Source organism: Rhincodon typus, chromosome 35 (genome assembly GCF_021869965.1).
Source record: "Rhincodon typus isolate 14 chromosome 35, sRhiTyp1.1, whole genome shotgun sequence".
Taxonomy (NCBI): Eukaryota; Metazoa; Chordata; class Chondrichthyes; order Orectolobiformes; family Rhincodontidae; genus Rhincodon; species Rhincodon typus.
The window spans coordinates 6,634,264-6,643,800 of record NC_063366.1 but is presented as its reverse complement, the minus strand read 5'-3'; the positions used below and the strand labels follow the sequence as shown (position 1 = coordinate 6,643,800).

At 44.2% G+C, this 9,537-nt stretch overlaps 1 pseudogene; it reads left to right on the top strand.

Moving 5' to 3' along the window:
- Nucleotides 1-9,537, top strand: part of LOC125487030 — a 17,106-nt pseudogene that overhangs the window by 2,777 nt on the left and 4,792 nt on the right.

Here is a 9,537-nt window from a genome sequence, read left to right as displayed (position 1 = left end):
CACCTACACTCACTTTTACTGGCTCCACCCCCGCCTCTTTGACCTGTCTGTCTGCTCTCCACCTATCTTCTCCTTTATCCATCTTCCCCTCCCCCATTTCTGAAGAAGGGTCTAGGCCCGAAACGTCAGCTTTCCTGCTCCTCTGATGCTGCTTGGCCTGCTGTGATCATCCAGCTCTACACCTAGTTATCTCGCTATCTGCATTCATCCTATCTATGCCCCTCATAATTTTATACACCTCAATAAGGTTACACCTCATTCTCCTATGTTCCAAGGAATAAAGTCCTTTCATGGCCAAACTCTCCCTATAACCCAGGTCTATTAGTCCTGGTAACATCCTTGTAAATCTTCTTTGCACACTTTCCGGTGTGACTATGTGTTCCCTATAACAAGGTGACCAAAACTGTACTCCAAGTTTGGCCTCACCAACGACTTCTACAACTGTAACATAATGACCCAACTCCTATACTCAGTACCTTGACCGATGAAGGCCAGCATGCTGAATGCCTTCTTCACCACCCTGTCCACCTGTGATGCCGCTTTCAAGAAACTATTACTTGTACCCCTAGGTCTGCCTGTTCCACAACAGTCCTCAGGACCTTACCACTTCCTGTATAAGTCCTACCTTGGTTTGACTTTCCAAAGTGCAACACCTCACACTTATCTGTATTGAATTGCATTTGCCAATCCTCAGTCAACTTCCCCATCTGATCAAGATCCCTCTGTAAGTTTTGATAACCTTCTTCTCTATCAACGATACCTCCTAATTTTGTATCATCCGCAAACTTACTAATCATGCTTTGTACATTCACATCCAGATCATTTATGTAAATAACAAATAACAAAGGTCCCAGCACCGACCCCTGTGGCACACCACTACTCACAGATCTCCGTCCGAGAAACAACCCTCAACCATTACCCTCTGCTTCCTACCATCAAGCCAATTTTGAATCCAATTAGCTAGCTCTCCCAGGATCCCATGGGACCTAACTTTCATGACTAGCCTGCTGTGTGGGACCTTGTCAAAGGCCTTACTAAAGTCCATATAGACAACATTCACTTGCTCTACCCTCATCCATCAGCTTGGTTACCTCTTTGAAAAACTCTAAAAGATTTGTCAGACATGACTTCCCATGCACAAATCCATGCTGACTATCCCTAATCAGACATTGGCTATCCAAATGTTGGTTGATCCTGTCCTTCAGTATCCTCTCTAATAACTTGCCTAGCATGGATGTCAGGCTCACTGGCCTGTAGTTCCCTGGCTTGTCTTTGCTACCCTTCTTAAACAATGGAACAACATTAGCCACCTTCCAGTCTTCTGGAACTTCACTAGTGACTAAAGATGGAGCAAAAATCTCTGCAAGAGCCTCTGCAATTTCTTCCCTAGCCTCCCACAACATCTGAGGATGGACTTAATCAGACCCAGGGGATTTATTGACCTTAATGCGCTTTAAGGCTGGTAACACCTCCTCTCTGGTAATGTGTATGCGGTCCAAAACATCCCATTTATTTCCCTTATTTCCTTAGCATCCATGATTCTCTCCTCAGTAAACACTGAGGTGAAATATTCATTAAAAAAGTCTCCCCCATCACCGGTGGCTCCACACATAGGTGGCCATACTGATCTTTAAGGGGATCTTTTCTCTCCCTAGCTACCCTTTTACTCTTAATATAGCTGTACAACCTCTTGGGATTATATTTAACCTTATCTGCCAGATCCATCTCAGACTCCCTTTTGATCTTCTGATTTCCGTCTTGTGTGTTCCTAAACATTGTATAGTCATCTAGGGATTCACTTGAGACCGATAGCTTAAGCCCAATGTATGCCTGCTTCTTTTTCCTGACTGGACATACTGTCCCTGGACTCTTTATTTAACACTTTTAAAAGCCTCCCATTTTCCCATTATTCATTTTCCTTCAAACATACTCACCCAATCAACGGCTGCTAGATCCTGCCTAATGGCCCCAAAATTGGCTCTGCTCAGTTTAACGCCTTAACCTGTGGACTTGTCCTATCTTTGTCCATAACTATGTTAAAACTAGGAGAGTGTTCTGGTCACTGGACCCAAAGTGCTGTCCGACAGTCACTTGCCCGACTTCGTTTCCTAAGAAGAGGTCCAGTGTTGCACCCTCCCCAGTAGAGCCCTCTATATATTGATTTAGGAAACCTTCTTGGACACATTTGACAAATTCCACGCCATCCAGGCCTTTTACACTCTGGGTGGCCCAGTCAATAGAGGGGAAATTAAAATCTCCAACCAATACCACTCTATTATTCCAACAGGTATCTCCAATCTTTCTACACATCTGCTCCTCTAGTACCCATTGGCAGTTTGGGGGTCTATATTACAGTCCGAACAGGGTGACCATCCCCTTCTTGTTTCTAAGTTCTAACCATGTGGTCTCATTTGATGACTCTTTAACAATATCCTCTCTAAGCACTGTTGTTATGTCCTCCCTTATCAAAAAGACAACTCCCCTCCTCGCTTACTTGTACTTCTGTCACACCTGTAGTTTCTGTATCCTGGACCATTGAGCTGCCAGTCCTGCCCTTCTCTCAGCCTTGTTTCTGTTATGGCTATAATATCCCTGTACCCAGAGCCAATCCATTGAGCTCATTGAGCTCATCTGCCTTACCAGTCAGGCAATTTAAATGCAATTTAAACCAGAAGTCTCTTCCTTTCCTTTACTGTGCCCCTGGATATCTGATGGCTATTTTCTCCTGGATTCTCAATGGCACCTCTCTTATTCAGAGTCCCATCCCCTAGTCAAACTAGATTAAACTCTCCCAGGTAACATTAACAAGTCTCCCCGCAAGGATATTGGATCCCCTCCAGTTCAAGTGCAATCTGTCCCTCTTGTACAGGTCACCTCTACCCCAGAAGAAGTTCCAGTGACTCAAGAACTGAAAATGCTAGCCCCTACACCAGCTCCTCCGCCATACATTTATCTGGCCTATCTTTCTATTTCTGTCCTCACTGGTGCGTGGCACTGGGAGAAATCCAGAGATCACGTCCCTTCAGGTCCTGCTTTTTAAATTCTTACCTAACTCCCCATACTCATTTTGCAGGAGCCTATCCCTTTGCCCACCTGTGTCATTTGTACCAATGTGCACAATGACCTCTGGCTATTCACCCTCACCCTTCAGAATATTCTGCAACTGCTCTGAGACATCCTTGACCCTGGCACCCGGGAGGCAACACACCATTCTGATGTCTCTGCTGCGGCCACAGAATCTCCTGTCTGTCTCCCTCACAATTGAATCTCCTATCAGTATCGCGCTGTCTGTGCATCCTTTCCCTCTGAGCCTCAGAGCCGGTCACAGCACCACTGACCTGACTGCTGCTGCTAGCCCCTGAAAGGTCATTCCCCCAACAATATCCAAAGCGGTATACCTGTTATTGAGGGGAATGACCACAGGGGAACTCTGCACTATCTGCTTTCCCCCTTTACCTCTTCTGGTGGTCACCCAGCTACTTGCACCCTACACCTTAGGAGTGACCACTTCACCATAGCTGTTGTCAATGATGTTCTCTGCACCCTGGATGATCCTGAGTACATCCAGTTCCCGAATGCGGTCTGTCAGGAGTTGCAGTTGGGTGCACTTCTCACAGGTGTAGCCACCAGGGACACCGGAAGTCTCCCTGATCTCTCACATCCTGCAAGAGGAGCATGCCACTGCCCTAACTGCCATCCATCTAGACAGAAAGAAAGTAGAGTTAAAGAGACCTTACCTGCCGAAACCTCTCGAGCAAAGTCCTCAGCACTTCCAATCTAACACTGGCCCACTGTCTTAATGGTTGCTCCCTTGTACACCTTTACCTTGCCAGTCAACTTGCTCACAAAGCCCCTTTTTTTCGGTCAGAGGTGGAAAGAGGATGGGAAACACCAATGTAGTGTTTCAGGTTTAACCATACCTTGACATCAGGTTCTCTGATCTGCTGTACAGTCGTGATGACCGTGCCGATGTCTCCCAGAATTCTGCTGTGATGACTCTCAGCTGCCCTCTGATTCGCTGTATTCAATGTATTTGCTTTAACGCGACGGATATGCTAGGTAAGGCAGTAGAGCTTGGGTTAATACATATAACTATGAGGTTGTAGCTATTACAGAGATTTGGTTGAGCGAAGGACAAGTCTAACAGCTTTACGTGTCGAGATTTAGATGTTTCACGTGTGATAGAGAGGGATGTAAAGGAGTTGGGGTAGTTGTGTTACTGTTTAGGGAGAATATCACAGCTGTACTGAGGGAGGACACCCTGGAGGGCTCATCCAGAAAGGCCATATCGGCAGATGTCAGGAGCAGGAAGGGTGCAATCATGATAATGCTATCACACCACAGGCCTCCCAATAGCCAGCGGGTGATAGAGGAACAGATATGTGGAGAGATTATGGAAAAATGTGAAAACAACAGGGTTTCCCCGATTTTGATTGGGAATTGCCTTATTGCTAGCAGCTTGGGTGGGGGTTGAGTGTTATGTGTTAGGTGCAGCCAGGAGCAATATGTAAATAGTCCAATGAGGGAAGGGCCTTACTGGACTTGGTATTGTGGAATGAGTCCAGCCAGGTTATTGAAGTTTCAGTGGGGAGCATTTTGAGACCAGTGACCATAATTCTGTAAGTTTTAAGTTACTTATGGATAAGGATAAAAGTAGTTCTCAGGTGAAAGAACTAAACTGGGGGAAGGCTAACTATGGCAATATATTGGGGAACGTATATGGGGGAAGGTAGGTCAATATAAAAAAGGAGGTGGTGTTGGGTGTTTTGAAAAGTATTAAGGTGGACAAGTCGCTAGGACCTGAGGGGGCCTATCCCAGAATACTGAGGGAGGTGGAGGAGAAAATTGCTGGGATGTTGTACAATATCTTTGTATCCTCTTTACTCACAGGCAGGGTCCCAGAGGACTGGACAACAGCCAGTTTTGTTCTTTTGATTAAGAAGGGCAACAGGGATTATTAGAGAAATTACAGACCAATGAGTCTGACATTATTGGTGGGGAAATAAAGATTCTTAGGTACAGGACGTACTCACATTTGGAAAAATTTGGACTTATTAGTGATAGGATTTGTGAGGGGGAGGTCGGGTCTCACAAACTTAAATGAGTTTTTTGAGGAAATGACAAAGGTGACTGATGAGGGCAGTGGAAGTTGTTAGCAAGGCCTTTGACAAGATCCCTCGTGGCAGGCTGATACAAAAGGTGAAGTCACATGGGATCTGTGGTGAGCTGGTAAGATGGATGCAGAACTAGATTAGTCATAGAAAACAGAGAGTGGGGTGTGACAGCCTCGTGGTATTGTTGTTGGATCTTTCAATCTAAAGACCCAGGTAATGTTCTGGGCACCTGGGTTTGAATCCTGTCATGGCAGATAGTGGAATTTGAATTCAATAAAATTCTGGAAATAAGAGCCCAATGATGACCATGAAACCATTGCCAATTGTTGGAAAAACCCACCTTGAGAAAAGCGATTCCATCTTGCTGCTCGATGTCTACACGAAGCTTCCCTATCTTCTCGTCAAGTGACACGACTTCCACTTCGATTTCTTTCAGATTTTCTTCCATCAGTCGCAGATCCTCCTGCTTTTGTCTCTGGGGTTGACTAATGACTTTAAGGGAAGGAAACTGCCATCCTTTTCTGGTCTGGCCTACATGTGACTCCAGACCCACAGCAATGTGGCTGCCTCTTAACTGCCCTCTGGGCAATAAATGCTGGCCTTGTCAGTGACACCCTCATCTCGTGAATGAATAAAAAGGAGCTGTTGTGCTGGGTCTCCACCCTGTTTATTCCCCTCTCTTCCCTTCCACCTCTGTCAAAAGTATTGAAAAATATTTCAATCCCTTTCAGTTCTGCAGAAGAGTCATACCAGAGTTGAAACGTTAACTCTGCTTCTGTCTCCACAAATGCTGCCAGATCTGCTGAAATTCTCCAGCATTCTCTGTGTTTGTTGCTCAAAGTTTAGTCTGTGCCTACTTTAGAGGCTGAAGTGAATCTCCACTTAACACCCACGACCTGCATATAATTAGTTATAACTAACTATGTCTTACCTATACAATCCATTCATTTGTTTTATATAATAGTTAATGGTGTATATTGGTCAACCAGTTATTGGTTTGAACCTATTCCTGGTCTCAATGAAGACTTTTCATTCTGCTTTTATAAAGAGAAGATTCCCAAAAATGTAATGAGTAATATTCTCTTCACTCCTGCCCTCACATTTTGTAATATAACAACAGATATTGCAATGGATTATGGTGAAATCTGATTGCATTTATAGGACCAGCTAAAAGCATCCTTGGATTCCATGGAGGAGGAAAAGAAATGTAAGAGTGAATTAAAACAACAGCAGGAAGGAAAGATTTCAGAACTGGATGTGAGTATGATTTTGGTTCCCCTTAAACACAGTGAACCTTCAGCAATCTGCTGTTTCAATGATTTCTCTCACCATCTCAGGAACTCTCTGTGTCGCTGGAACAAGACATCTCCACCCAGTTCGCTAAAATCCGTCAATATCTTGACCAGAAAGAGAAACATTTAATGGAAGGGCTGAAGAGACAAAAGCAGGAGGATCTGCGACTGATGGAAGAAAATCTGAAAGAAATCGAAGTGAAAGTCCTGTCACTTGACGAGAAGATAGGGAAGCTTCGTGTAGACATCGAGCAGCAAGATGGAATCGCTTTTCTCAAGGTGATCCTTTATACCCAATCCACAAGCTGTAAATAGTACTTTATAATTGAGCTCAAACTCCATAACTGAGGACATCTAGGATTGAGAATATTGTCACATACTGTCAGTACATCACACTGCTGGCAGTATAACTGCAGGGAAGGAAATGGGAAGGCAGACACGGGATGGATCAATATCAAATTGAGAATTGAGGCAGCAATCGTAAATCCTTCAGAGTAGAAGGTGGTAATGGTGATGGCAGTGGGGAAGGTGGACAGGGGAGGGGGAAGATCAGTGGAAACCAGACTCAAACACGGAAAGGTGGAAACTCTTCTTGGGATCCTGAGAAGGTGTACCATACTTGTCAGCAGTTCAGTGCTGCACAGAGCAAAGGCAACCTCTGGGTCAGTGAACATTTAGGAACTTGAAATAAAAGGATCTGATCAGTGACCCTTCAGCAATAGAAGTCCTGTTGAGTGTGTCTGTTACAGTGTGGGGGTGTTGAGGTGGTCCATAGTGACTGACGTCATATTGCATTACTGGAACCTGAGAAAATTTCCTCTATCTTGCTTTACATTTAACTTGAGAGTGCCACTTGTATATAGAGCACATTCTAACCAGCATCACAAATACAATAACATATTTCTGTTTCTCTGCTCTACAGGAACTAAAAAGGTTGCAAGAAATGCAAGTATCCAATCCGAATCTTCACGTGGATTTATTCTGTGATCCCAGTTTGTATGCAGCAGCACGTGACTATAACAGTTCCATTTAAACAGGTACCTGGACAATGAGGAGGAAGGAGATGATGAAGAGGAAGATTCACAGAGCAGTGAAGATGAAGAAATACTGACATTTCCAAGAGAGAAGTACATAGCCCTTTACTCTACACAGCGTGGAAGTAAATGAAACAGATCATCTCTCCAGGTAAGAAACCCCACAACATTGTGTTCACCCTCTGGAGAGTTTGCTGTTCTCTTCTGCACACTTCTGTAACTGCTGCCTGTTACTAAGTTCAGAAAATTAGGAGGCATCAGCCTTTGGGATGTTACTGAAGGGAGCATTTTTTACATGACACAGACACGAAGGAATCACAGCATTATATTACTTGATATGTAGACACTTAGACTTACCTCTGAGAATGACTGGACAGTGATTAGAATTGGAAGCACTGGTGCTCCTCTCTGATCCAGGAATCCGAATGTTGAACATAACAAGATGAGGAAGCCCATTTTACCTCCCTTAAGCCTGTTGAGCCATTCATTATGATTGTGGCTGACCTTGCATCTAGCCACGTATTTGTCCCATCTCCCTGTATACCTTAATGTTAAACATAAAATATTAACCTCAGTTTTAAAATTAGAAATGAGGCTTATATTGATTGCTTTTTGCAGAAATGCATTTCAAACTTCTAACACATACCATGACATGAAAGTTTTTCCTAATTTCACTCCCGGAGGTTCTCACAGGAGGGCAGGAATGGTTTCAGGGCTGTTTCATGGTTGAATGTGACTGTTTATAAAGTCTGGTTTTCAATTATTGAATTTCAGGCATTTGTCTCAATGCTTTGTTATAGCACAGGAAATATAATCTTTCACATTTCTGAAGGGTTTACTCTCTCTGTTGTGGTCGTATTAGACCCTTTAATGAGGATGCATAATGTCACAAATTGGCAGCTATTTTATGTGAGTCAGCACATGGTTTCAGGGAAACATTACTTTCCAATTTAAGCAGCTTTTTTACTTTAACAATCTTTTCTGAGAATCCAGCCGATAGTAATAATGGTTGATATCACACGTCTTCATGACACGTTGGAGATAGTTTCTCTCTACATATCCTAATACTGAAGTTACAGCACAGAAAGAGGCAATTTGACCCAATGAGTGCAAGCTGGTTATCTGCAAGAAATGGCCCATGTATCTGACTCTGAGCACTGCTGGAGGCCAGGCTCAAGCAGAAACATATCTATGAATGACTTTGTCAAACTGCACAGATCCGGGCAGAGGAACATCAGGAAGGTTTGTGAGAGTGGCACTCTGTCAGCTGGTTCAAAGGGTGTGGGATTTCCCTACATTATCGGTGCTGTACTGGCATTGGCATGTGTATGTGTGTGTCTTTCTGTCTCTGTGGAAAACTGGGTAACCACCATGGCGACCAAGGTCCAATGTACCCAGTGTTGGCTGGTTATATGCACAGACCTACACTCCATTGCTGTAGCCAAACCTGCTCGACATCAATGGTAAGGTGAGAGAGAGCGAGGTACCTTACTCCAAGTGCCTTTCATCTAAGGGTGACAGAGTGGTGTTAGCAGACATCCTGAAGGATCAGGAACAATATACAGGCAACCCAGAAGCTCCTTCCCAGTTCACTCCAGAATTGCCCAGCTTGTCAAACTCTGCTTGCCTGTTATCTCAAGGTCTGTGGCAGCACAAGCCAAGCAGGTTGAGCCTGCATCGAGACGGGAGACTGTCAGCAGGTCTGTGCTGTCGAGGCCCAACCGCACCAGGGTAGGAACACCCAAGTCTTTCAAGGCAACATGGCCAAATACAAAAGAGGCTCCTGTGAATTCCAACAGCAGAATTGTGGAATGCACTTAGATATAGTGATGGGGAGAGAAAGAAGAAAATTACTGAAAACACAGAGATCATTGCAAATAATCTTCCACTTTAGAATATTTTCACTTTCTGCTGCGATGTAAATTTCATTTATTTAAGTCCCAACCATGTGAGAGATAAGAACATAAGAACATAACATAAGAACATAAGAACTAGGAGCAGGAGTAGGCCATCTGGCCCCTCGAGCCTGCCCCGCCATTTAATAAGATCATGGTTGATCTTTTTGAGACTCAGCTCCACTTACCCGCCCGCTCACCA